Here is a 13,946-nt window from a genome sequence, read left to right on the forward strand (position 1 = left end):
TCTGTTAGCCGGGCGCATCCACTAGGTGGCGATTAAACTCCACCAGAGTTACATCTTTCCCTACTATCCATGGCGGCCTGGAGGGGGAATAGTAATTAACGCCACCTGGTGGTTGCGCCCGGCTAACGGAATAGTACCATGGTTTGAAACGTGAATGCAATCGCATGTCATAGTGGAAAAAGCCCTTAAGGGTAACTGAGGGGACATGTGACACAGTGAGATAAACACTGTAGAGAGAAGACATTCTCTTCTCTCTAAAAACACACACGATGCATTTCTGTTTTTCTTGTGTACTGCGCAAGAGTTCAGGTCCACCTCAAGACTCATGCATACACTTGACTAAAGTCAGCTTAGGCAGCCAATAACGACTGCCTCAGCCAATAATCAGGGGTGTGTACCAAGGTACCCGATCCCCAACACTCAAGTGATCTCTAATTACATACAGGCTGAATTTCTCTGTTTCCTCTTGTCCTGTGCAAGAGTTCAGGTCCACTTTAATATTGGTAAAATGTGGAACCCTTCACCGCCAAAGCTAGGTTTGTCCATTCAGTTTCTTCAATGCACAACCTATTTGGAAAGCAGATAGGTTGCCATAGAATGCAATTATCCACTAAGTGCCAGTGATCTGTACTATACAGATATGCTGCCTCCCCAGCACAGTGGGTACACATTAACCAATATGCATTAAGGCCCATACACACGACGGATTTTTGCGAACGACCCGTCGTTTGAACGTTCCGTCGTTCGCACGTCAAATCCGGCGTGTGTACAGACTATCGTTTGGGTGATAAGACTGGTTTTCAGCGATCCGCCGCGCGGATCGCTGAAAACCAGTCTTATCACCCGAACGATAGTCTGTACACACGCCGGATTTGACGTACGAACGACGGAACGTTCAAACGACGGGTCGTTCGCAAAAATCCGACGTGTGTATGGGCCTTTACCCTCATCAGATTTGTAGATGATCAGAAGTTAATCATTCAGCAAATAAGAAACAACCAGTTAATGATTGTTCAATCAGGGTCTGCAAGACCAATTTGTCTTGCGCATGTGTTCCAGATACTTGCTACCTGTTCCTGCATAAAGTTGCAAGGAAGAACAATCATCAGTAATTGCCACTGTACAGGTGTGTACAATATGTTTTCATATACCTGACTCTATACAGACCAGCCCATATATGACAGGTCTTAAATCTTTAAGGACAGGTGCAGGGTGGAAAAAAAAAAAATCTACTTACACTGTGCCTATACTCCAGGATGCTCCAGGCCACAGGAGCATGATCACAAGCGGTGTGCAGCCGCAGATGTCGACCTGGCGAGGTCGGCATCTGCAATGGAGGAGATTCTGGGACACCGGAGCTGCGGTGAGGGACCGGCTGCCAGTAGATTTTTTTTCTTTCTCCCACCTGTCTTAAGTCTAAAAAAGTAGTGACCCCTCCAAGCTGGCTGGTCGCACACATCCTCAAGTGTGCATTCTGCGCATGCACAGCGTGATCAGGATGCATACAACATCCTTTTCCAGCTATAACAGCATTTAAACGTGAAGCACAGCTTGACACAAGTGTCTTGCAGCGATCTACGGGTATCTTAGCCCATTCTTGATGGGCAAAAGCCTCCAGTTCAGTCACAGTCTTAGGCTTGCATGCTGGAACTGCTTTATTTAAGTCCCACCAGAGGTTCTCAATCAGATTTAAGTCTGGTAACTGCGATGGCCACTCCAAAATAGTTCAGCCTTTAATCTGCAACCATGCTCTAGTGGACTTGGAGGTATGCTTGGGATCATTGTCCTGTTGAAAGGTCCAATGTCTCCCAAGTCTCAGGTTTGTGAAGGACTGCATCACATTTTCATCCAATATCTCCTGGTACTGAAGAGAATTCATGGTACCTTGCACACGCTGAAGCTTCCCTGTACCTGCAGAAGCAAAACAGCCCCAAAGCATGATTGACCCCCCCGCCATGCTTCACAGTAGGCAAGGTGTTCTTTTCTTCATAGGTCTTGTTCTTCCTCCTCCAAACATAGCGTTGATCCATGGGCCCAAACAGTTCTAATTTTATTTCATCAGTCCACAGAACACTATCCCAAAACTTTTGTGGTTTGTCCACATGATTTTTGGCATACTGCAGTCGACTCTTCTTATTCTTTGGAGACAGCAAGCGGGTGCGCCTGGGAATTCTGGCATGGAAGCCTTCATTACGCAGAGTGCGCTTCATTGTCTGAGCTGAAACTTCAGTACCCGCAATCTTTTTTCAGTTCCTCAGCAGTCACACGGGGACTTTTCTCCACTTTGCGCTTCAGGTAGTGCACAGCAGTCGAAGTCAGCATCTTCTTTCTGCCACGACCAGGTAGCGTTTCAACAGTGACCTTTGCCTTGAATTTGCGAATGATGCTTCCTATGGTGTCTCTTGGTATGTTTAACATCTTTGCAATCTTCTTTTAGCCATTGCCTTTCCTATGAAGGGAAATCACCTCTTCTCCTCTTCCTGGACCATTCTCTTGACTCCACCATGTTTGTAAACACACCAGTAAATGTCTAGAAGGAGCTGAGTATCACAATCATTTTAAATCTGCCTAATTGGGGTTAATTATGCTTGATTGCTGCTCGTTAACATCCACAGGTGTTTTCAATACCTGATCAAAAACACTTGAATGAACCTCTGTTCTTAAAGGGGAACTGAAGAGAGAGGTATATGGAGGCTGTCATGTTTATTTCCTTTTAGACAATACCAGTTGCCTGGCAGCCCTGCTGATCCTCTGCCTCTAATACTATTAGCCATAGCCCCTGAACAAGCATGCAGCAGATCAGGTGTGTCAGTGGTTCAGACTTATAAGTCTGATCTGACAAGACTAGCTGCATGCTTGTTTTTGGTTTTAATCAGATACTACTGCAGAGAAATAGACCAGCAGGGCTGCCAGGCAACTGGTATTGATTAAAAGGAAATAAACATGACAGCCTCCATATACCTCTCTCTTCAGCTCCCCTTTAAGAGTGGTATTCTTTAAGGGGTTGAATAATTGTGTCAATGAAGAAATCACACAAAAAAACAAATACTGTATTACAAAAACAATTGATGTCATTTTAGTTGCATTTGGTTCTTTAACCACTTGCCGACCGCGCACTCATAACGCGCGTCGGCAAAGTGGCAGCTGCAGGACCAGCGACGCAGTATTGCGTCGCCAGCTGCAGGCTGATTAATCAGGAAGCAGCCGCTCGTGCGAGCGGCTGCTTCCTGTCAATTCACGGCGGGGGGCTCCGTGAATAGCCTGCGGGCCGCCGATGGCGGCTCGCAGGCTAAATGTAAACACAAGCGGAAATAATCCGCTTTGTTTACATTTGTACGGCGCTGCTGCGCAGCAGCGCCGTAAGGCAGATCGGCGATCCCCGGCCAATCAGCGGCCGGGGATCGCCACCATGTGACAGGGGACGTCCCGTCACTGGCTGCACAGGACGGATAGCGTCCTGTGCAGCCTGGATCTCCAGGGGGGGGCCAGGTAGGAGAGGGAGGGGGAGGATTTCGCCACGGAGGGGGGCTTTGAGGTGCCCCCCCCCCCCGCAACACCCGGCAGGCAGGAGCGATCAGACCCCCCAGCACATCATCCCCCTAGTGGGGAAAAAAGGGGGGCGATCTGGTCGCTCTGCCTGCACGCTGATCTGTGCTGGGGGCTGCAGAGCCCACCCAGCACAGATCAGCTACAACAGCGCTGGTCCTTAAGGGGGGGTAAAGGGTGGGTCCTCAAGTGGTTAAAAAGGCCTTGTAAGATTTCATTCTGAACACAATTACAAATGTACACTAAATTCCCTAAAACCCTTTACAGCATTGGGGGTTGAAGCATTTTGAACACAGCTGTATGCATTTCTTCCAGACAAAAATGCACTGTCATTTTATGCCAATGTTGCTGTCGCTTATAGTAGGTAGTAAAAATCTTTCAGACCTGTCAGGTTATGGACAAGTCAATCTCCTTATGGTGGATTCTTAGTTATAGCTTTATTTACAAAAGCACTGAACTGCAGGTTCTCAGTCCAACCACCAAAACATTGTGAAAAAAAATAAAGTACTGTATCATCTAGCATATCTATTTTTTAACCCTTGAAAATCATCTGAAAAGTCAGGGGTCATCTAATACGCCGGGTGATACGCCCTATCCTGTTACCACCTCTCCGATCTCGCTGCTGAGAACTGTAGTGAAGCGGCGCAGGCACACGTGTAAGATCTGAGAGGCGGAGGAGGTAAATAGGGTACAAGGGTGGGCCAGAAGGGTGAAAGAGGCGTGTTTTATGGGCACAGCACAATCTATTCTTCCATACAGCTCTGACAAACAGGTAGACAAGGAGAGCTGACCAATCCACTTAGGGAGAGTTGACAAATCCAACCAGTCAATCGCCTATATACTGGGTACCACAAACAGTACACCTGCATCTGTTCATACATCGCACCAGTATATATATTTTTTTATTTGGTGTGCGTTGGAAGAGGGGTAAGTCTTATTTGGCAAGTATATCCCAAACTCTATATTTTAACTGGAAAAGTTTGGGGGGGGGGAGGGGGGGGTGATCTTATACGCCGGAATATACAGTAAGCTCACTGACCTCTTTGTATAAATCCTTTCCAGGGTGTGCTTTTCTAAAGAATAAAGGTAATACGAAGAATCCTCCATGAGGTGATTGACTAGTCCAAAACCTCCTAGATCTGTCAGCTACTTACTATAAGTGACAGCAACATGGAAAAATAGTAATTTATAGCGCATTTTACTCTGGGGGGGGGGGGCCTACAGTTTATATATATTTTGGGGGATTTTTTTTTTTGCAATTGTGATCCTATAATCAGTAAATTGCTTGCATCGTTTGATAGAGATGAAATAACAAAAGAAATCTGATCAAATATCAATTACCATGAATCCATATTACCCCATACCTTTCACTGGTGGCATGAAACCGCTGCCTGCAGGACTGTATGGCTCTGTAAAACGAGTATAGTATTAGCATGCTGGATACCAGCAATTCTGGATGTACACCTGGCTTTTTAGGGATATAAAGGAATGGTTTACATATTCAACCATTAACCTGAAGTGATGCATTATGGGAATAGTATCTTGCTCATGTGAAGCCAGGATCTCAATACCTTCTGGTTTAGGAAGGCATACTTAAGAGTAACATTCTCCATAGGAAATTGTGTTATGACAATAAGAAGTGCACTGTGATGGTGCACTCCCTGCTGGGCGCACTGCAGCTTTGCAGAGACCTGCTTGCACCTCTTCCATCCTTGATGAAGACAACCTGTCAAGTTGCCAGTAGTGTGCTGCACCCTCTGTGGCGGACAGTCAGGAGCAGTTTTTACACAGTAATCTGCAGCTGCAAAGTGCCCCAGTGTCTGGATCAGAGCATCACTTCCCCAGTCCCAGAAATAAGTGTGAAGTGTGTGGGTGAAATATGTGTGTGTGTAAAGCACCCAAACATTTCTTGCATCTTGAGATTACAGAAGCCACTACAAGGACCTTCCCCTCCCAGATTTTATACTGCAGCACATGGCCATAATCTGCACATCTTACTATCAGGTAAAGGATGGTCAATGAGTTGCCATTACTTCTGACTTGCATGCAGTTTGGAATTGGACCAATCAAATTAATTTCCTGCTGATTTGGATTGGCTCAATATCCAGCTCCATAAAAGTCAGAATTATTAGGGCCCGTTTCCACTACACGCAGTTTGGATGCAGAAAAACTGACTCCAATGAATGCCTATGGGCCTGTTTCTACTAAACGCGATATTTCTGATGCAGATTTTCCCATAAGCATTTATTGGAGTCAGTTTTTCCTGGAAAGAAATGGCGGCATACTGATGGGTTAGCTCCGCCCCTGACCCCCATTGGACAGATCATTTTATAAATTCAAAGAGCCCGCCCCCCCCGCCATTCTCTTTTTTTCTGTCCTCGTATGGACTGATCGTTTTTTTTTTTTCCTTTTTTGAAAGCGCCTATTTTGTTCCTTTTTTTTTACCTTGTTTTTTGGCGTATATTGACGGGTTAAGCCTCTCCCGTCATGGCAGCGGCATTGCGACCTCTAAATGGGGTCTATAAATGCGCCAGACCTCTCTGGTAGCTGCTCCCCTGTGCTGGACGTGGTCGGCTAGCGCGGAGTTCGTCTAGCCGATACACCGGTGTTACTTCCTGCTTGGTCACGGAGAGGGAAGTCTCGCGGGAGTTGCCGAGACTGTCCCTGATTGGCTATCAGAGCAACAGCGCCTTTCCGGAAGAGAAAGGAAAGTTTAAAAACGCCAGAGCGGGTGCAGCTTGGTATGGCTGCGGTACCGCTCTGCTCGGTGGACGGGGAGCATTTCGGAGATCCAGTACGGCAAAATCTGCAGACACAGCAGGAAAGGTATTATGTCCTGCTCGGAACAGGTAGTGGATTTGCTTATTTCTTTTCAAGTATGTATACTTATATTATGCTATATATGTTTAGGATGGATGGTCAGGCTCAGACCCATCAGAAATCAGTATCAGCATCTCAGGAGAGGTAAAAGAGAGGTTTTCAGCCTCCCCGTATAAGTTTATTCACAGGGTGTGTCACATAGATTAATACTTTCCAGCACAGGGTGTCAGTGGGACTTCTGTTAAAAAGAGTGCACTATCTCCCTTTTCAAGGCGGACTTTCTTAGTGGAAACATATCTTTTTGTGTCTCCGCAGTCCGCGAGGAGGAGAGAAGAGGAGAGAGGTGTCTAAAAGTCACCATTCCTCATCGAGATCCAGATCACGCTCTAAGTCTAAGAGAACCAAGTCCACCAGAGAGGGCTCCTACGATGCAAGTTCATCGAAAAGGAAATCCCCTGGAAAGCATGTGGAGAAGTCTCGCAGAGATGACAATCATTCACCTAAAAGGCGATCGTCTAGAAAACGTTCTCCTAGCAGAAGACGTTCCCCTGATCACCACTACTCAAGTGGTTACTATAGATCACGCAGCAGCAGATCTCCAAGACGGGATCACAGATCAGGAAGGGGAAATTCTCCCAGGAGATATTCACCAGACTATGATTATAATGAATATAGACGGAGGAGACGTGCCTACAGCAGGAGTAAATCTCCTAGGCCATTTCCTAGGGAGGCCCACAGATATGATCAACCAGCAAAAACGTTATGTTGGTCATGTGGTCAGACAGCTCTTCCGGACAAAATGGTCTGTGAATCTTGTTTCATAGAATTGGGCAGAGACAAAGACTCTGAAAACCAGCAAGTCATGTCCTTCATCCAACAGGCAGTGCAAGAGACATTTGAGAAAATGGCGACTAATCAGCCTTTGCCCTCTACATCTCAGGCACGTCCAGAAGAGTCTACTCCAGCCTCAGGCCTACCGCCGATGGGGTTTGATTTTGCTCTAGTGCCAGCTTTTGTGTCAGCGATTAAGACAGCAATAGCATGGGAGGAAGAGAAGGAAGTTTCTCAAGAACCAGACAAGTACTACCCGCATCTAGATAAACAACCGACCAATTTTCCTTTTATGAAAGTGATAAAAGATATATTCTTGAAAGAATGGGGTAAAGTGGATCAGAAGGCTTCATTGTCAAACAGGTTTTCAAAACTTTACCCATTAAGCCAGGAAGATTCACAGATTATGGACTCTGCCCCCATAATTGATGCATCTATTATGAGGCTGGCTCGTCACGTTACCCTTCCCATGGCCGATGCAGTGTCTTTTTCTAATCCTTTAGATAGGAAGATAGATACTGATATTAAAAAAGCGTTTTTGGCTGCAGGATCAGCCTGTAGGCCGGCGGTAGCCTTAACTTCTCTTGCCAAAGCTATAAAGGTATGGGTGGATAACATCGAAACCGCACTCAATTCAGACACAGATAAACTTGAAATTATCAAAGCTTTAGATGAATTAAAACTTGCCAGTGATTTTATAGGAGAAGCTGCCATAGATACTATCAGATCTTCATCCAGAGCTGTTACATAATGTTACGGCAAAGAGGGCTCTATGGTTAAAGCCCTGGTCGGCAGACCAATCTTCCAGAAATAACTGGTGCCGGATACCGTTTGATGGTAAGCACCTCTTCGGAACAGAAATGGACAACGCCATTGCAAAGGTCACTGGAGGAAAGTCGGGGCTTTTGCCCCAAGACAGAAAATCCAGAACAACCCGGCAACAGCCAAACAAACCACAGTCTTCTTCCAGATTTCAGCAGGCTCGTACATACAGACCAGGGAAGCCATTTAATAGAAATTGGAAAGGGACACAGGCGTCCTTTCTTAAGTCTGGAAAATCCAAACCAAACCCAGGGGCAAGTCAGAACACAAAACCCTTCTGAAGGTGCGACCGCCCAGACAGAGCCAGTAGGAGCAAGATTGCATTCTTTCTGGAAAGTCTGGGTGGATACAGTGGAAGATGTCTGGGTACTCAAGACTTTACAAAGAGGTCATTCATGGAAATTCAAGAGGTCGCCTCCCAGATCGAGATTTCGAGAAACTCGGCTACCGACAAATATAGTAAAGGGTCAGATACTAGCGGATTACGTAAATTCTCTGGTCCAATGCAGAGCAATAGTTCCGGTCCCACGCCACAAAGAATCAACAGGAATCTATTCTCCATTGTTCTTGGTCCCAAAATCATCAGGAGGCTGGAGACCAGTATTGGATCTGAAATTCCTAAACAGTCACATAAAGACGCGACGATTCAGGATGGAGTCATTACAGACTATCATAAAAGTCGTGAGAGTGGACGATTGGATGACAACATTGGATCTGTCAGATGCGTACCTCCATATTCCAATCAGAAAAAGCTTTCAGAAATACTTAAGGTTTGCAATAGACGGCATTCACTGGCAATTCCAAAGTCTCCCTTTTGGAATCTCAACAGCACCCAGAACATTTACAAAGATTCTTCTCCCAGTCATTGCCTCCCTCAGACAGAAGGGGCTAAGAGTCTTCCATTATCTGGACGACATACTGCTTGTCAATCAAGATCGAGAAGTGCTGTTACATCACCAAAAAATATTGTTACAAGAGTTACAAAGACTGGGATGGTTAGTAAATTTCCCAAAAAGCCAGTTATCCCCATCTCAGGACATGATCTTCTTAGGGGCCAGGTTCATAACAAACCAGAACAAGATCTGCCTGCCGTGCCAGAAAGTAATATCCATTCAGCAGAAGGTATCATCAATATTAGCTCGCCAGTATGTATCATCCAGAGCTTGCCTGAGCCTGTTGGGGACGTTCTCATCGACAATCCCAATGGTGAAGTGGGCCCACTGGAATTTGAGAACCTTTCAAATCTTCTTTCTCAGCCATTGGAACAAAAGATGTATGTCACAGAAGTTCAAACTGCCTCTACAAGTAAAAATCTCCCTTCATTGGTGGAAACAGGAAAAGAACTTGAGGAACTGTCTTCAGATCCAGCAGTCAGTCCCTATCGTAAGAACGACAGACGCAAGTCTAGCAGGGTGGGGGGCGCATTGTCAGAACTTTTGTGTGCAGCAGAAGTGGAGAATCCCTTGTGTCCAGGAACCCTCCAACATACTGGAACTCAGGGCAGCATTCCTAGCTCTGAAATCTTTTCAGCATCTAATTCTAGGGAAATCAGTATTATTACAGATAGACAATGTGTCAGCAGTAGCTTACATAAGAAGGCAGGGAGGGACGAGGAGTCGAGCACTTCTTCAGGAATCAGTTCACATAATGTCTTGGGCACAGAAACATCTGAATCATCTGACAGCAATTCATCTCCCAGGGCCTCAGAATATACTAGCAGATCGCCTGAGCAGACAGTTTGCCGATCCCAACGAATGGTGTCTCAACAACGACATATTCAACTTGATTGTACAGAAGTGGGGTCTTCCACAGGTGGACCTGTGTGCTTCGACAGAGAACTCGAAGTTACCAAGATACTTATCCCGATATTACCAGCCGACAGCAGAGGCGACAGACTGCCTAACAGCTCAGTGGAACTTCAAGCTGGGGTATGCGTTTCCACCTTTTCCACTAATCTTGAGACTATTACAAAGACTGATACTAGAGTCATGCTCGATCATTCTTATTGCGCCATTCTGGCCGCGGAGACCTTGGTTCACTCTCCTATCAGAGTTGAGTCTGGAGGATCCACTCAGACTGCCCCAGGTCCCAAACCTTCTTTGTCAAGGACAACTGTTATATCCAAACGTCAACAATCTCAATTTGACGGCCTGGAGGTTGAGAGGCAAAAGTTTCTAGCATTAGGTTGCTCTGAAGAAGTCACGTCTACTTTACTAAAGGCCAGGAAGATTTCCACAAACTCCACATATCATAGAATATGGGGGAAATTTGCAAACTTTGCGTCTGAAAAGAAATTTGACTTTCTTGCTCCCAAAGTACAGGACATTCTAGCCTTCCTTCAAACAGGAGTTGATCTCCAGTTAAGCCTTTCTGCCATAAAGGTTCAAGTCTCAGCACTTTCGGCCTTGACGAGTCATAAATGGGCTTTGAATCCATTAATCATCCAGTTCATACAAGCAGTACAAAAACTGAGACCCCCTAGAAAACCGTTTTTCCCACAGTGGGATCTATGTGTGGTCCTAGAAGTTTTGTCCAATCCACCGTTTCATCCAGTAGAATCAGCGTCCCTGTGGAATACGACACTAAAAACTGTGTTTCTGGTGGCAATTGCCTCAGCAAAGAGAGTATCAGATCTACAAGCCCTAGGCTGTTCAGACAATTTTCTTCAGTTTTATCCTGATAGAGTTGTTCTCAGGCCTGTACTTCAGCATATACCTAAGGTGGCATCGGCTTTCCACATAAATCAGGAATTAACTTTACCCACGTTCATCTCAGACGAACAGTGTCATCCACTGGATGTGGGTAGAAGCATAAAGGCCTATATGAGCAGTACAAGCACCTTCAGATCATCAGATCGCTTGTTTATAAACATTCAGGGTCCAAACAAAGGTAGTGCAGTTACTTCCAGGACAATAGCGAACTGGCTAGTTAAGCTAATACAGTTGTGTTACAAAGCAAGGGGCCTGCCAGTACCTTCCGAGATCCACGCACATTCCACTAGGGGCATGGCAGCCTCGTGGGCATCTTTTACAAAGGTTTCATTGGACACCATTTGTAAAGCGGCCAGTTGGTCATCATCGCATACTTTTCTCAAGCACTACCATGTTGACCCTGCAGCTCTCACTACCTTAAAGTTTGGTGAATCAGTTTTGTCTGTTGTAAAGAAATAAATTATGTTTGTTTTTGCATTTACCCTCCCTCTCTGTCTGATTTTGTAGATCCCATCAGTATGCCGCCATTTCTTTCCAGGAAACAGGAAAATTGTATACTTACCTTCCGGTAATTTTCCTTTCCTGGAATAGAAGATGGCGGCATACGAACCCACCCTCTCGTCCATTCGAGGACTGATTTTCATGAGAATGGCGGGGGGGGGGGGGGGGGGGGGCGGGCTCTTTGAATTTATAAAATGATCTGTCCAATGGGGGTCAGGGGCGGAGCTAACCCATCAGTATGCCGCCATCTTCTATTCCAGGAAAGGAAAATTACCGGAAGGTAAGTATACAATTTTCCTGTTTCTGCATCCAATCTGCGTGTAGTGGAAGCAGGCCCTTGGGATGTCACAGAGCTTCTCTGCTAGTCACCCTTCAGGAAGAGCTGGAGATGAGTAAGCAGCAATCAGCGCTCCTTCCTGTGTAGTACGTGCCCAGGTGTGATTTGGGAAAGACAGGATAGCGGTTTATTCCACCTCTTTCCATACAGGCCTTCTGTAAGCAGACTTGCATTACTTTTGCTGATGTAGCCACTTACAGCCCTTTGGAATGTTTATCTTTGCCGATTAAAACAAGGCTTTAGCCCTTTGGACTGAATAACATTGAGTAAAAGGTATTTAGAGGGTAATTAACACTGATTAGATACTCCTTTTATGTCCCATACATTTCTGCCAAAAGGAGAGCTCCATTTATCAGCAGGCCTCTTGAACAAATGTGGGCATTCCTTGAATCAGGAAGTAGCAACAGTGCAGATTTATTTAAAGGACCACTGTTGCAAAAAAAAAAAAAAGGTAGGCAGTTAAAATCTGACAGAACCGACAGGTTTTGGCCCAGTCCATCTCCTCATGGGGAATTCTCAGGGTTTTCTTTGTTTTCAACAGCATTTCCTGACCAGCAGTTTAACTGCCAAAATAGTAAGAGGCAGCCTCCCTAATCACTTGCACACTATTTTGTCAGTTAGACTTTGCAACTGCTGTTCAGGAAATGCTGTTGAAAAAGAAAACCCTGAGAATCTCCCATGAACAGATGGACTGGCCCAAAACCTGTCGGTTCTGTCAGGTTTTAACTGCCTACTTAATTCACGATAGTGGTCCTTTAACCTCCTTGCCATTCCCAATTATTGTGGCAAGGGGCAGCGCAGCACATTTTTTAAAAATCATGTAGCTAGCCTAGCGCTAGCTACATGATAGGCGGCATCCCCCCATGCCCTCCGACGGTCTGCACAAGCAGGAAATCCCATTCAGAATGGGATTTCCTGCTTGGCTTCCCCCGTCGCCATGGCAATGACGTCACAGACGTCAGGAGGAGTCCCGATCCACCCCTCAGCGCTGCCTGGCACTGATTGGCCAGGCTGCACAAGGTCGGGGGGAACGGCGATCCGAGTTATGCACGCAATTGTGAACATCGGCCCTGAGCAATCCTCCTGCGCGGGTTGACCCGAGCTCAGCTCGGGATAACCAGCAAGGAGGTTAAAGGGAACCTGTACTGAGTAAAATTATTTAAAATAAACCCTTGAGGTAACTTCAACTAAACATTTAATAGTTACCTTGCCATCAGTTCCTCTCAGAAGCTCACCATTTTCTTCTGACAATGATCCCTTCCAGTTCTGACAACATTTTGTCAGAACTGAAATATATCAGTTGCTGTCAGTTATAGCTGAGTGCACAACTGATGTGCCCAGTAATGTCCATGTTTCCCTATGGCTCAAGTGGACGATGTTACAGTTTAAGTGTGCTGACCAGAAAGCTGTTATGGGGTAATGGTTTATTTTGACTTTTAATTTTCAGTTCAGGTTTTCTTTAAAGATTTGTATCAGCTGTAACAACAAAATATTTTTTTGTTTAAAGGTTATTATGCTGTTGTGTATATTTTAGAGCAGAGAGGAAGTTGAGTTCAGGTCCACTTTAAAGCACCACTGAACTGAAAGTGATATGGAGGTTAACATTTATTTCCTTTTAAACTATACCAGTTGCCTGGCTGTCCCTCTGTCTAATACTTAGACTTGAGTCTGAAACACCTGATCTGCATGCTTGTTCAGGATCTGTGTTTAACATGATTAGCCTCGTGCATGTTTCAGGTGTGGGTGGGTGTGTCAGACACTATTGCAGAGAAAAATCAGCAGGTCTGCCAGGCAACTGGTATTGTTTCATGCCTGGAACATACCATGCAATTTCCCGTCAGGTAGATGGGTCAATTAGATCATTTTTCAACAGGTCCAATCTGATTTCCAATAGTTTTTCTGATCCCTTTTATACAAAATCAATTCAAAAAAATTGGATATCAGATTGGACCTGTTGGAAATATCTATTCGACCAGTCTAACAGGAAATTGAATGGTGTGTACCAGGCATTAAAGGAAATTAAAAAAAAAAAGTAGTAAATCTTGCGCTCTCACTCACAACAGAGTTCCAAAGTCTCCCTAGGGTTACCAATGGGGCTGCTCAGGCTTTGGATGTGTGTAGAAACTAAAATCTGACAACGGAGTGGTACGCCGAAACGTGTAAGGACGCTGCAGGCACGTTGTTATCAGGACCCGCCCATGTTTCTGCCGCTCTCTACCCTGGACGCCACGCAGCTGGCCACAGAGAGAGGATCCTGCTTATGGCCGATATATGCTTATCTTTAAACTGTAAGTAGCTTTCTTTGTGTGCAATATAAGTCCCCGTTGGATAAAAGGAAATTAATATGGCAGCCACCATATTCCTCCTCAGTTCAGGTG

This window comes from Hyperolius riggenbachi, chromosome 7 (assembly GCF_040937935.1).
Source record: "Hyperolius riggenbachi isolate aHypRig1 chromosome 7, aHypRig1.pri, whole genome shotgun sequence".
Lineage (NCBI taxonomy): Eukaryota > Metazoa > Chordata > Amphibia > Anura > Hyperoliidae > Hyperolius > Hyperolius riggenbachi.